Below are 14609 nucleotides of genomic sequence, written 5' to 3'. Positions count from 1 at the left end.
CCCAAACGTTTTCAAGTTTAGCCTAAAGCATTTTTTCCATTTTTTTTTTTTTTTATAAAAGCAAGTTGGGCTATTTTGGTGGTTTGGCCCAATAGAAAAGCCTTCTTAAATTATTTTATTTATTTATTTTCTTTAGCCCTAAAAAATTTGAACCACAATTAAATTGATTTACCCACACCACACAGCCACACCAGTCACCCACACGTTTTTTATTCTGATATTTTCCTCTGTATCTCAAGTTCTCAACTTTCCCAAAACCCTTTGGCTTCCTCTCTCCTTGTTTTCATCCTTTTCGCGTTTTGATCATTAAATTTGAAGAGATCTCTCATCAAGGGACCACAAGCTCCACAAGGACCACAACCTTGTCTTTTTCTTCCATTCCTTTTCCTAACCCAAAATTCTCACACTCCCACATGCTACAAGAGCAAGACAACAACAACAAGTGCTGCCTCACGTCCAGTCCACTGTGTGTGTAAGGTTAGTTTTTCTTTTTTCTTAATAAATTTTTTTGATTAATTCTTTATACTAAAAAATTATTGTAATTATTTATTGTTATTAACCTATTATATTAGTTAATTTAGTTTAATATAACCAAGTGGCTTATAAAAAATTAGTTTAGTATAACTGAATATGTATCAATGTATGTATATGAGTGTTTATGTATAAATATTTTATATTTATATATGTATTTTGTAATGTTAATATTGATACTGTGAATCTGTGATAGTGTGGCTGTGATGCTTAATTTGTGTACATAAAAGTTGTTGATTGACTATAAATTCATGTGTTCATATTTGTTTTTTGGTATATAAAAAAAATGGGTGATAGGAGGACAAGAAATAAGGAGAAAGATCCCACTTGGGATTATTGTGTATGTATTAATGATGATAAGACAAGTAGGCTTAAGCTTAAATGTAATTATTGCTCAAATGGATATTAGGGTGGAGTTATAAGAATGAAAAACCATTTGGCACATACACATAAGGATGTTAAACCGTGCTTGAAGGTGCCCGAAGATGTTAAAAATTATTTTGCCAAGCATTTGGAAAACATTAAAAAAAAAAAGAGCAACTTGATGATGAGTTTGATGTTGAATGTCTTCAAGAAGATGAATTACAAAAGATTGGTGGTGATAATACAAAAGAAGGAACCATGGATGCATACTTAAAAGGAAGATCAAATTCTAAACAAGTGACTTTACCTTCCTTGGTGAAAGATCGTACTGTAACTTGTTTGGCTATTTGTAGATTTTTTTTATGCTCATGCTATACCTTTTCATTTAGCTAAGAGCCATTTGTTTAAAAAAATGATGGATTCAGTTGCTAATTATGGCAAGGGATTGAAACTCCCTACTTATCATGAAACAATGGTGACTTTCTTGAAAAAAGAGGTAGAAAATATGCACTTCACATTAAATAAGTATAAAAATGAGTGGAAAAAAATGGTTGCACTTTGATGTCAGATGGATGGACGGATAATAGAGAGAGGTCTATCTTGTCAATAGTTCAAAAGGAACAGTTTTTCTTAAATCTATTGACACCTCCTATATTTCCAAGAATGCTGAAAATTTATTTCAATTGCTTGATTCTTTGGTGCAAGAAATTGGAGAGGAGAATGTGGTACAAGTAATGACAGATAATGCCTTGGCTTATGTTTTAGCTAGTGAAAAATTAATGGAAAAAAAAAGTAAGATCTTTTGGAATCCTTGTGCTGTCTACTGTATTGATTTGATGCTTCATGACATTGGTGATTTACCTGTGCATGCAAATACTATATAACAAAAGCAAAGAAGATCATTGTTTTTATTTACTGTCATATTTGGGTGCTTGATTTGATGAGAAAATATACAAAAGGGAGGGAATTGGCAAGACAAGGTGTCACAAGTTTTGCCACTGCCTACTTAACTTTGAAGAGTATATATCAACAAAAAATTGGATTAAGGTCTATGTTTGTACTTGAGGAATGGGCTAAGAGTCCCTATGCAAAGAAAAGTGATGTCATTAATGTCGAATTAATTATCTTGAGTGATCCAAAGTTTTGGCCTACTATTAAATTTTGCTTGAAATGTGTGATCCCTTTAGTAAAAGTTTTAAGGCTTGCAGATGGTGATGCAAAACCAGCAATGGGCTACATATATGAAGCTATGGATAGAGCAAAAGAGTAAATTTGGAAAAATTTTAATAATGTGCAAAGGAGATATAGACCTATATTGAGAATTATTAAAACAAGATGGGAGCTTCAACTTAATAGGCCTCTACATGCAGCAGCTTATTTTCTTAATCCTAATTAAGTTTGTTATTTGAATTGTTATATATTTTAATTTTAATCTTTATATTTTGTATGCATATTTATTTATAAGATACAAAATTGTGATAGGTTTCATTATGATCCCAACTTTGTTGCAAGTGAAGAAGTGAGAGTTAGACTTTATGAAGTGATTGAAAGGACGTGTCCTACAACTTTGGAGAGATGTAGGATTGATCTACAATTGGAGAAATTTGATAAAGCTGAGGGTTTGTTTGGAATAGAAATGGCTATACTTACAAGAACAAAGAAGCAGCCAGGTAAGTGCTATTTATTATCATTATTATTGATTATCATCATTATCTTAATGTAGCTTTTTATTTGTTGTTATCGTAATTATATTGTAACCCTTTACAATTTCTTTTGTTGGCAATATAGTATTGTGGTGGGAAAGTTATGGAGTACATTGCAAAGATCTTCAAAACTTAGTTATATGTGTCTTAAGTCTAACTTGTAGTACAATGGGATGTGAAAGAAATTAGAGTACTTTTGATCATGTACACACCAAAAAAAGAAATCGTCTTGAGCAACAAAGAGTGAATGCTTTGGTATTTGTAAACTATAATATTAATTTGGAGTTGAGACATGATGATGCGAAGAAAATCAGTAGATTGGATGCTTTCGACTTCAAAGGGCTAGTGATTTTCTTCGCATCATTAGTTGGTGTCGTCTATGGGAATGAGGGTTGTCCATCTGGAAAGCTCCTGGACGACCACCCCGACACTTTGGAAACTCCCAAATGTGGATTTGCCTATGAAAGATGGCGATGGAACCACATGCCATTTTTCTAAGGCATGAGGAAGATCTAAGCTCATTTCTACAACTCATTAAATACTTAACTTCCAATGACAGTTATACAAAAAGACATAACTCCCATGGCGGTTGTGAAAGTTATTCTTGAACCCCCGAACCTCCTAAAATATAGGGAAAGTTACAAATTCAATAACCGTTTCTAGGGCGCACTATATAAACACCCTTTTAAACCAGACAAAGGGAGCTTTTTTACAATTCCAAAAAAGTTGGAACTCCGAAACTTGAGAGAGAAACTAATTTTGGCATTGAAGGGTTCTTGGCTGGTCCACCTCGATCACCTTTGATCACTTGTTCTTTCTTTTTCAGGCCCTTAAAACAATCATTAGTCCTTTGAAGTCCGAAACATCCAGTCTACTGATTTTCTTCGCATCATCAGTTGGCTCTGTCTGTGGGGAAAAGAAGTCTCAATTCGATTACTGATGTTAACAATTGTCTTTCCCCGAAAAAAAATGTTGTATGGTTCAGACAAGATCAAAGGCTACCAGCCTAGACCATAAGGAGAGTAGGGATGCTTTTAGCAATCCCCACCGTGATCATTAGTCAGCACCTGTCATGTAACCGCCTTCCATTCAATATATACAGTCCATTGCTGCCGCCATGGCGGAACTAACCCATCAGAACCAAGAGTTGAATAGGGAGATTAATCTAAGAAGGCAGCACCATGAAAGACACGTGGAAGGGCAAGTCCAGAGTCAAGAAGGTAGAGGAGAAAACACTAAGCTTGAGAATCAGTCAAGGGGTACTACTTCAAGAAGAGTACCACACTTGGAGAGGAAGATGGACCAGATGAGAAAAGCTATGGACGAAATGAGGGAAAACATGAGAAGAGCAAACCCCATGGATGACTTAGTTCACCGAACGGACTCACCTTTCACGGCTTCCATCAATAGTCATCCCTTACCCCCAAAGTTCAAGATGCCTTCCTTGGACTCATACGATGGAACTCGTGACCAGTGTGATCATATCACCACCTTCAAGACTACCATGCACCTTCAAGGGGTTCTGAACAAGATTATGTGCAGGGCATTCCCCACCACTCTCAAAGGACCAATGTGAGTGTGGTTTAGCAAGATACCCCCAAACATTGTGGGCTCATTTGAGGAGTTGAGTAAGTTGTTTATCAACAATTTTATTGGAGGATAACATCACAAGCGTTCCTCTTCTTGTTTGCTAACTATATAACTGGGGGAAAATGAGAGTTTGTGGTCCTTCATTACCCGGTTCAATAAAGAAGCCTTGACGGTGGACGAGATGGACGACAAGTTGCTGTTGGCCGCCTTCCATAATGGGGTCAACTTTGATTTGTTCATTCATAAGCTTTACAAGTAAGAGCCACAAACCATGGCTAAACTAGTCCATTCAACCCAAAAATTTCATGAATGCGGAGGATACAATCATAGCCAAGAAAAGGAAGAGAGCAGAGCATATGGAAACAGATCTCCCGCGTCATCCTGAGCAAGGTCCTCATCCAAAGAAGGCTCAGGTTGGAGAGAAAAAAGATAGGGATAGCAAGAAGGCAAGCTCTTCAGCAAGGAATCAGCACTACACTCCCTTGAATACGCCACTTGAGCAAGTGCTTATGCAAATCAAGGATGACCCGTCTTTGAAATAGCCAGAAAAAATGAAAGGAGATCCCAACAAGCACAATAGGAACAAGTATTGCCGCTTTCACAATGACCATGGGCATGACATGGACGAGTGTTTTGATTTGAAATAGCAGATAGAGAATCTCATCAAGCAAGGAAAGTTGAGGAACTTTCTTGAACGAGACCACAAGGACGAGAAGTTGAAAGCAAAAGTGGAGGAATCGTCACGACCCCCACTTGGTGAAATAAGAGTTATTATAGGGGGGAACCTCAACAGCTCAGTCATTGGGAGGTTGACTTTAAATAGCTGGAAGGCGGTGACTTCTACCTACCATTTGTCTGTCAAGTTCCCGACTGAGTATGGAGTGGGCCAAGTACAAGGAGATCAATTAGCCGCTAGAGAATGCTATTTGGCCATGCTAGAGATGGACGAGCATGTGTAGACGATGAATATAGACAAGAGAAGAATTACTGCAGAGCCCACCGAAGTACTAGAATTACTGTAAAGCCCACTGTAGACATTCCTTTGGATGAGAATCATCCCGAAAAGTTTACTAGAATCGGGGCGAGTATGAAAAAGAAGATAAAGCAGACATTGATCTAGTTTTTGAAGAAAAGTCTTAACGTGTTCGCATGGAGTCACGAGGACATGCCAAGTGTCAACCCAAGCGTCATTACCCATCGTCTAAACGTGTATCCTTCCTCCAAGACTGTACGACCAAAGAAAAGAGGTTTTGCTCCTGAACGAGATGAGGCCATCAAAGAAGAAGTTCAAAAGTTGCTCATGGCAAAATTTATTCGGGAAGTCTATTATCCAGACTGGTTGGCTAATGTGGTTATGGTCAAGATGGCCAATGGCAAGTGGAGGATGTGTGTGAACGTTACTGATTTAATCAAGGATTGCCCCAAAGATAGTTATCCACTGCCATGCATTGACTAATTGGTGGATTCGACAGCGGGTCATAAGTTGCTGAGTTTTATGGATGCCTTTTTAGGCTATAACCAAATAAGGATGGACGAGGTGGATCAAGAGAAGACTTCCTTCATTACTAGCCAAGGATTATTCTACTACAAGGTAATGCCTTTTGGTTTAAAGAACGCAGGGGCAACTTACCAAAAACTTGTTAACCACATGTTCCATCCACAAATCGAAAGAAATGTGGAGGTTTACGTAGATAACATGCTGGTAAAGAGTTTGGACGAGGAGAAGCATTTGGACGACCTTCAAGAAACCTTTGATACACTTAGGTGGTATAACATGAAGTTGAATCCAAGCAAGTGTGCTTTCGAAGTTTTGTTGGGGAAGTTTCTAGGGTTCACGGTTTCACATAGAGGAATTGAGGTGAATCTCGACAAAATCCAAGCGATACTGAATATGGAGCCACCGAAGAATGTCAAAGAAGTCCAATCTCTCACTGGATGAGTCACCGCCCTTAACAGGTTCGTCTTGAAAGCTACTGACAAATGTTTGTCATTTTTTAAGATTCTTTGAAAAGTATTCAAGTGGACGGACGAGTGTCAGAAGGCCTTCCAAGACCTCAAGGCTTACCTCACATGGCACCTCTACTAAGTCCGTCCGTACATGGTGAAGAGTAATATTTGTACTTGGTGGTGTCCCCACATGCAGTAAGCTTGGCACTAATTAGAGAAGAAAGGTGGTTCAGAAGCTAGTTTATTATATGAGTAGGGCGCTGAGAGGAACGGAAGGATGATATCCAATGATAGAGAAGCTAGCATTTGCTTTGATCACAGCTTCTAGGAAACTAAGACATTATTTTCAAGCTCATGTTAACAACGTCCTAATAGATCATCCCCTAAAAAAGGCAATGAACAAGTTGGAAGCCATAGGACAATTAATTCAATGGGCTGTAGAGCTTAGTGAGTTCGATGTCAGGTACCAACCAAGGAGCACGATAAAAGCATAAGCATTGGTAAACTTCATTGCGGAGTTCACTCTCGGTCAGGACGAGCTAGACGTACAGACTTAAAGGTAGGTTATTAGTGTAGATGGCTCATCCACGTTATACGCAGGGGGGATTGGAGTCATACTAAAGTCCCCAGAGGGTGACAAGTTGGAATACGCAGCCCATCTACAATACCAAACTACCAACAACGAAGCTGAATATGAAGCACTCCTCAAAGGACTGGAATTGGCTAAGTCTTTAGGGGCGGAGTCAATAATAGTCAAGGGAGACTCTCAACTAGTTATTAATCAAGTGAATGAGATGTGTGAAGCTAAGGAAGATCGAATGAAGAAATACCTCAACAAAGTGAAGCGGTTTGTCCAAAAGTTTAAAGACGCCAGATTTGTTCAACTCCCGAGGGAGGAAAACATGGAAGCAGATGCCTTGGTGCGAGCAGCTTTGGTAGGAGGAATTATGGATGAGTATGACACAATCAAATACATGCCGAGCATAGACCTTTCAGAGATACAGCAGATAGGGGGGGAGAAAATTGGATGAGTCCAATAATAACCTATCTCAAGGATGGAAGGCTTCCAAAAGACAAGGAGGAGGCTAGGAAGTTGAGGGTCAAGGCTGCCAAATACGTCCTCATTGACGAAGTATTATACAAACAAGGTTTTTCTCAACCTTACTTAAAGTGCCTAACTCCAGATGAGTCAAACTATGTACTGAGGGAAGTCTATGAAGGAGCATGTGGAAATCACTCGGGAGTAAGGTCACTAGTCCATAAGGTCGTCCGGGTAGGCTACTACTGGCCAACTATTCAAGCAGATGCTAAAGCTTATGTCAAAGTGTGTGACCAGTGTCAGCGCTTCCGCAACATTCCTAAACGACCTTTGAAATACTAGACCCCAATGATGGCCCCATAGCCCTTTGCGCAAAGGGGACTGGATATTCTAGGTCCCTTCCCACTAGGAACCAGATAGAAGAAATTTCTAGTAGTAGAGATCGACTACTTTACCAAGTAGATGAAGGCCGAACCTCTCGCAAAAATACCTCAGCAAAATGTTAAAAACTTTGTTTGGAAGAACATTGTATGTAGGTTTAGGGTAACTAGAGTAGTAGTATCTGATAATGGACGACAGTTTGACAACACACCTTTCAGAAACTTTTGTGAGCAATTTGGAATCAAGAATCACTATTCCTCACCCTCTCACCCACAAGCAAACGGACATGCAGAAGTAGCAAACCGATCCTTGTTGAAAATCATCAAGACTCGGCTCGAGGAGGCAAAGGAGGTATTACTGGACGAGTTACTAGGTATTCTTTGGGCCTACAAGACGACTATGAGGACCTCGACAGGAGAAACCCCTTTTAAGCTAGCCTATGGAAGTGAAGCAGTTATACCTGCGGAAGTTCATATGGCTAATCATAGAGTAATGAAGTACCAGGAGAAAGAAAATGAAGAACAACTTCGTCTTGACCTCAATCTCATTAATGAGGTAAGGATGGATGTAGAGCAAAGGACAACAAGATACAAAAATCTTATGGCTAGGCAATATGATGCCGTGGTAAAACCTAGGCGTTTCAACATTCGGGACCTCGTCCTTAAAAGGGTGTCCTTGACAACCAAGAACCCAGCTCATGGAAAATTAGGACCCAATTGGGAAAAGGTAGGGGTCGTACTACTTGGAAGCTCTAGATGGACGAAAGCTAGAACATCCTTGGAACGTAGAGCATCTAAGGAGGTACTATCAATAAAGGGTGAGCTTGGATGAGAGTTATGGACGAGGTTACAACTATGGTCTACATGTTTACTCATGTTTACTATTATTACGTGTTTTTACTACTACGATTACGTATTTTAAAAATAAAAATGCACTAGTTCCTAAACTTTTGCACCGTCTACAGGCAAATTTGTGAAAGACGAGGTTGTGTACTTGTATAAGTATTTTAATTTCTTAACGCGCTAACTTCTAAGCGTGTGCCATATTTGTGGACGATATTAATGTAATAAATATGGTTTGGATTTTTAATGTGTTTAGTGCATGAATCTAATTTCCATAATTTCTCCCACAAGAAGGCTAAGGCCTATGATGAACGAAAATCTCTGGACGCGGGGATGTAACGTTTATAAGTTTTCCTCAAAGTAAGGATAAAACAATGTTTATAAGCTTTCCTCAAAGTAAGGATAAAGCAAGAAAAAATATGCTAAGGCATGCTCGTCTAATTCATGGACGAGAAAGTTTATACTCGTCTAAAAGATGAAATTAAACCTAACCTCAAGCATGAACGCCCAGGAAATGGATGAAGGAAGGCATCCATATAAAAATATAAATATTCAAACCCATGGATGGACGTACCTAGACAAGGCTATCCAACATCCTGGACGAGTTGAATGCTGGAGACGTCTCGTCTAAAGACGGAGGTAAACCGTCCAACCTATGGACGAGAGAAAGAACTAGAAAACCAGTCATTTATAGGACGAGCTACACTTGAAAAATTAAAGAATAACAAGTATGTTGAACGTAAAAAGAAATGAGTGAACTCATCCATGCAATAACAGTCAATAATGGATAAAAATAGGCATTCAGTAAACAAAGTTCAAAAAGGGTAGACGACCACTGTCCAAAAGCCCTTACAAAGTAAAAGCAGTTTAAAAAAGGTAGACGACCACCTTCCAAAAAACCTTACAAAGTAAAAGTCTCAAAAGGCAATTGTTTGGAAACTCATCCAAAGTACTCTGGACGAGTGAAATATACTCAAATAAATCTTAAAATGGTTCTAAAACAATGGACCTCATAAAAAAAGAAGAAGAGAAAAGTAGTAAACTGGTCAAATTTTCATGCTTTTGCTGATGAATCTTCTCCGGTCTTAGACTCGTCCTGGGCTGGCTTGGTTGTGGCGTCGTCTTCAATGTTGACATCTTCAGAACTCGTCTGAAGGAAAGAGCTAGCAGCGCCGCCAAGTTGAAGTTTAATGGAGCTGAAGTCAACGTCAGGAAACTTCTCCTTAGCATCCATACGAAAATCTTCAAACCCAACTGCATAATTGGCGTCTAGCAAGTCAGTCAGTTGCTTAGAAGTTTTGAACTCCTCCACTGCACCTTCTTTGGCTTTTTCAAGAAAACTGCTCAGCTCGTCAGTTTTTTTCTGGAGGTGATCAAGATAAGTGTCCTTTTCTACAATATTAGCTTTCAGCTCTTCGACGAGGTTTCGTAGCCCCTTAGTCTCGTCCTTAGCCTTGGCTGCTATTTCAACCCAACCCTTGCAGTCGTCCTTAACTTCCTTGATCATTTTTTCTAGTAAGATTCTTGTTTTGTCCAGCTTCGTAGTCTGTCTGGATGCGGCGATGAACTTCGACATAGCCTGCATGAGTAATAAGAAATTTTTGTTAAAACAAATAAGTAAAGCGTATGATGCTGTGACAACACAGATGAGATAAAAAAGGAGAAGACGTTTTTTTTTTTAATTACCTTAAAAAGATCATGAACACTTGAGTGGTCAAATTCTCTCAAGGACATGTCATAGCATGTAGCCACGTCCTTGCCAATCACGGCCTTCTCAAATCTCTCCCAAGCCAAATCCTCATTTTCGACGATGTTCGTAGGGACCTTCTAGGGAGGCTAGGACAAGGTAGGCGCAGTGATTTTGGACGATGGGGTGTGAGCAGGCTCAAATGAATCTACATCCTGGATTTGAATGGACGGCGGCTGAGATGGAGGGGGAATAGGAAGACCAGGTGTAACAACCCCAGCCCTGGACAACCTGTGTTTTGCCCTCTTTTCCTTACGACGACTGGGGAGATTCTCCAAGTTGATAGCTTTTGATAGATTTCTCTTATCACCAACAGTTGGACGAGGCTGATTTTCAACCTCCTGCTTGCTTGCCTTGTCCACAACTTCCTTGCTTTTGATCTCTTTCATGGTTGCCATCCCTTAAGGAAAAGACTTAGTCATCCAAGAGGTGATAAAAGTATGAACCTTTTTTTTTTTTTTTTTAAAAAGGGATAAAAAACTTACTCCTGCGAATAGTGAGTTCGTGAGATAAAGCTTCTTTGGATGGCTCAGGACCAAATCCCCAAATGGTAAGACGTTGAAGACTGACTAAAGAATGGAAAGCCCTGTCAGTATATAGACGAGCCTTATGGACGCGGTCAAGGTAAAACTTGTTCAAAGATGGACATTTAACACCTAAAAAAAAGAAAGAAAAGAAAAGAATGAAAAATTGTTAGACGACTGCAGGAACGAAATAAGAAAATATTGATGATAAAATAAACATAAAAGGCATACCTTCAAGATGAAGGTTCCCTAACTCTACAATATAAGGGGCAAAAGGATTCCTGTCAACCTCGACAGGATGTCCAGCCCAAAAATCAGAGGCGAAGAAAAACTCCGTCTTCCAGTTCCTATCTGAGGTGACCAAGGGTTTAATTAACCTACAATCTCTCCTTTTTGGCTGTGAATTGGTAAAATAAAGGGATTGGTTAATTTCCGAGGGCTTGTAACAGTAAAGGAACTCATCCACAATAAGAGGACGGTTCCCTTCAGACACTTCCCTCCACAATATTTGCATAGAGACGACGAGTCTCCACGCATTAGGGTTAAATTGTCAAACTCCTAAAACTAACCTAGTAAGTAATTCTCTAGCGTAGGCATTCAAAGGTAACCTAAGACCTCCTAGAAGATAGGCCTTATAAATGTCAATCCCAAAACAAGGCTGGTAGCACCATTCCCCATGGACGGCTAACCTAGGGTTAAGCTCATCAGGGATTTGGTACCAGCTCCTAAGGGTAGTTAATCTCTTATCTTCCGTCTTGGAAAGGATACCTACAACACAACTATATATGGTCTCTACCTCTTCTACAGGATCGAACGGAGGAACACTTGTTGAACTGCCAGCTAGAGACCCAGAGGTTGCCCTTGTCCTAAGGTGTTCTTGAAAGACCTCTAAAGGAATCCCAGGGACCCCAGACGTGTATTCCTCGGTATCCCCACTACTACTACTGTTGCTATCGCTACTAGAACCACTATAACTGGAGTCACGATACTCGTCTATAGCTTTCTCTACGCTATCGCTAGACGAGAAAACAACAACCTCAGACATGCCGAAATTTGAAGGAGAACCTAAAAAAGGGGATGAGGAGATTACCTGGCTCTAGACGAAGGAATACTAAGGACGCTGGAATACTTTTAGATGAGGCGATGGACGAGGGATGTCAAAGAAGAAAATTTGAGAAATGCAAAGGGTACGAGAGGAATTCCACTATTTATAGGTGTTGAAAAATGGTATCTGAAATGACTTGACCAACCAAGAAGCGCCACGTGGCATTTTCCTTGAAAACTCAAATTGACGTGAAAAATCGCCAATGAAATTATGACGCGTGGCACAATCTGAGACAATAAGATTCAACCATTGAGATTGTGACACATGGAATAACATATGATTACTAACATGGAGACACGCGTCCAAAGAACAACTGTAGATCCTCCAATGCTCTGGACGACCTTTGGACAAGGGGGCAAGTGATGGTGAACTAAAAATCTAACTCCAACTCGTCCTTAAGGTGTCCAGAGCGGAAGGAATGTGCCTCATATGGGGGTCATCCATAACAGGACGACCGTCCGTGGGAATGAGGGTTGTCCATCTGGAAAGCTCCTAGATGACCCCTCAACACTTTGGAAACTCCTGGATTTTCCTACGAAAGCTGGTGATGGAACCACATGCCATTTTTCCAAGGCATGAGGAAGATCCAAGCTCATTTCTACAACTCATTAAATACTTAACTTCCAATGACAGTTATACAAAAAGACATAACTCCCATGGCAGTTGTGGAAGTTATTCTTGAATCCTCGAACCTCCTAAAATATAGGGGAAGTTACAAATTCAATAACTGTTTCTAGGGCGCACTATATAAACACCCCTTTAGACCAGATAAAGGGAGGTTTTTTACAATTTCAAAAAAGTTAGAACTCTAGAACTTGAGAGAGAAACTAACTTTGGCATTGGAGGGTTCTTGGCCAGTCCATCCTGGTCATCTTTGGTCACTTGTTTTTTCTTTTTCAGGCCCTCAATACAATCACTAACCTTTTGAAGCTCGAAGCATCTAGTCTACTGATTTTCTTCGCATCATCAAGACAAATAAAGAGAGAAGAGAATGGTGACTCATATGATCCAATTTGTCTATTGGATATGGAATCTGATGATGAATGGATTACTAAAAGGAAGAATCTTGCTTGCCAGAAGATACTTCATGGATGGACATTCATGAATGTTTTGAAGTTAATAAGAAAGGATGTAGTAGAAAAAGAAAGAAAGGTATAGATTTATATTAAATTGAAATTTTCTTTTCTATATTATGAATAAAATGCTAATTTTGACAATATATATTTTTTGTTATTATTTTTATAGGTCCACGAAATTTGAATGCCAAAAAGAAAAGTAAAGAAAAAGTTATTGAAGTTGAAGAACCAGAAGAGATAGTGGATGTTGGAGATGATGAAGAAGATGTACAAGAAGATGTCAATGAAGAAATGATTTTGCAAGATAATGAAGATGATAACTTCATTGACTTGGACTATGGAGATGATTTTGATTAGGCAATGACGAATATGATTAGGAAAAAAAGTATTTTGACTAATACAATATGTAGTGACTTTGAACTCTAATGAATTTGGATATGGATATTTTTATCTTTTGGATATGGATGTTAAAAATATATTTTCATTTGGTTTATTTGGTTAGCTTGGTGAAATATTATAACATAAGTGATAATTAAAGTAGTCATTATTTGCATATGTTTCAATTTTATAATAAATATATGTACATGTATAATGTTGCATAAATTTTATAAAGTGTTTGTGTATCTTACGATACACGATACGATATGATACACAATACATAAAAATGAAAAAACGATTCACGATACGATTCACGATTTGACAATTATGTCGGTACTTCCTATTGAAAGCTTCCATTAAAAGTTTTTTTTTGAACATTCAATGACAGGTTTGTTTAGTTAACAAATATTAACAACTTAGCAAACCACGCCCATATGTCATGACTAATGTGTTATGTGCATCTTTACATAAGTGGTAACAATATCTAATCAAAACAAGCTTTGATAAATTTACTTACGGATATAAAATCTACTGTATAAAAGTTTATGATCCTCGCCAACATGGATAAAATCCAAGTGAATCATATAATTCATTTTTAGCTTATTGTAGCTACTTAAAAAAAAAAAATTATCATTCTCTTCCTTAGTTGAAAAAGATATCTTACCTATAATCTATAATATATATATATATATATATATATATATATATATATATATATATATATATATATATATAAACCATAGCTTAGTATAAATAAATAAATAAATTTGTATCTGCTTCACTTTTAGTTGACGTATTGTGCCGTATAATCTTTTGAAAACCTACAATTATACACATTATTTTATATATATATATGTAAGTGCACAATTTGTACCCAGACCCAATCAAGTGATGGGTTCAGGCCCAAAAAGCCTTATACAATGAAATTTGTAGAGTATGGGCTTGAAACCTAGGTTTGATGGATGTTAGACAACAAATAGGTGAGCTAGATCGCCACTATCTACGCAATCAATGGATAAAAATAACAGAAATTCTCCTCGGACGTAAGCCGATGATCACTTGTATTGCCTTTCTTTCCTCAAACAAAAGATTACAATTGAAGCTCCTGTGTACAATGCTTTTTTCCTTCTTTTTCTGTTCGATCCATTCTCTAATGCCTTTTTCATTCTTTTATATCATTCTTCTTCTTCTTCTCTGCATCTTCCATGTGTAGCACAAATCACCAATTTGGATACTTGTCCCATCTGCCACCCTCTTGAAGTCTTTAAACAATTGCTGTAAGGCTGATCACTACTGTTCAGAGGTCATTTCCCCATTAATGCGGCCAAAGAGGTAGGTGCAGAGTCTTTAATGCGGTGGTAGCAGTTTTCCTCAAGATATTTC

At 38.4% G+C, this 14609-nt stretch overlaps 1 long non-coding RNA gene across 1 annotated transcript; it reads left to right on the top strand.

The window, feature by feature from the left end:
• The first annotated feature begins 243 nt into the window (after positions 1-243).
• Positions 244-13280, top strand: LOC142642026 (uncharacterized). Its single transcript, XR_012845571.1, has 4 exons — positions 244-477; positions 2377-2564; positions 12673-12924; positions 13018-13280. It is a non-coding gene; the product is annotated as an uncharacterized LOC142642026 (long non-coding RNA).
• Positions 13281-14609: the final 1329 nt, after the last annotated feature.

This window comes from Castanea sativa, chromosome 7 (genome assembly GCF_040712315.1).
Source record: "Castanea sativa cultivar Marrone di Chiusa Pesio chromosome 7, ASM4071231v1".
Classification (NCBI taxonomy): Eukaryota; Viridiplantae; Streptophyta; class Magnoliopsida; order Fagales; family Fagaceae; genus Castanea; species Castanea sativa.
Note: the sequence above shows the minus strand (reverse complement) of the source record. Positions and strands in the feature narration are given on the sequence as shown.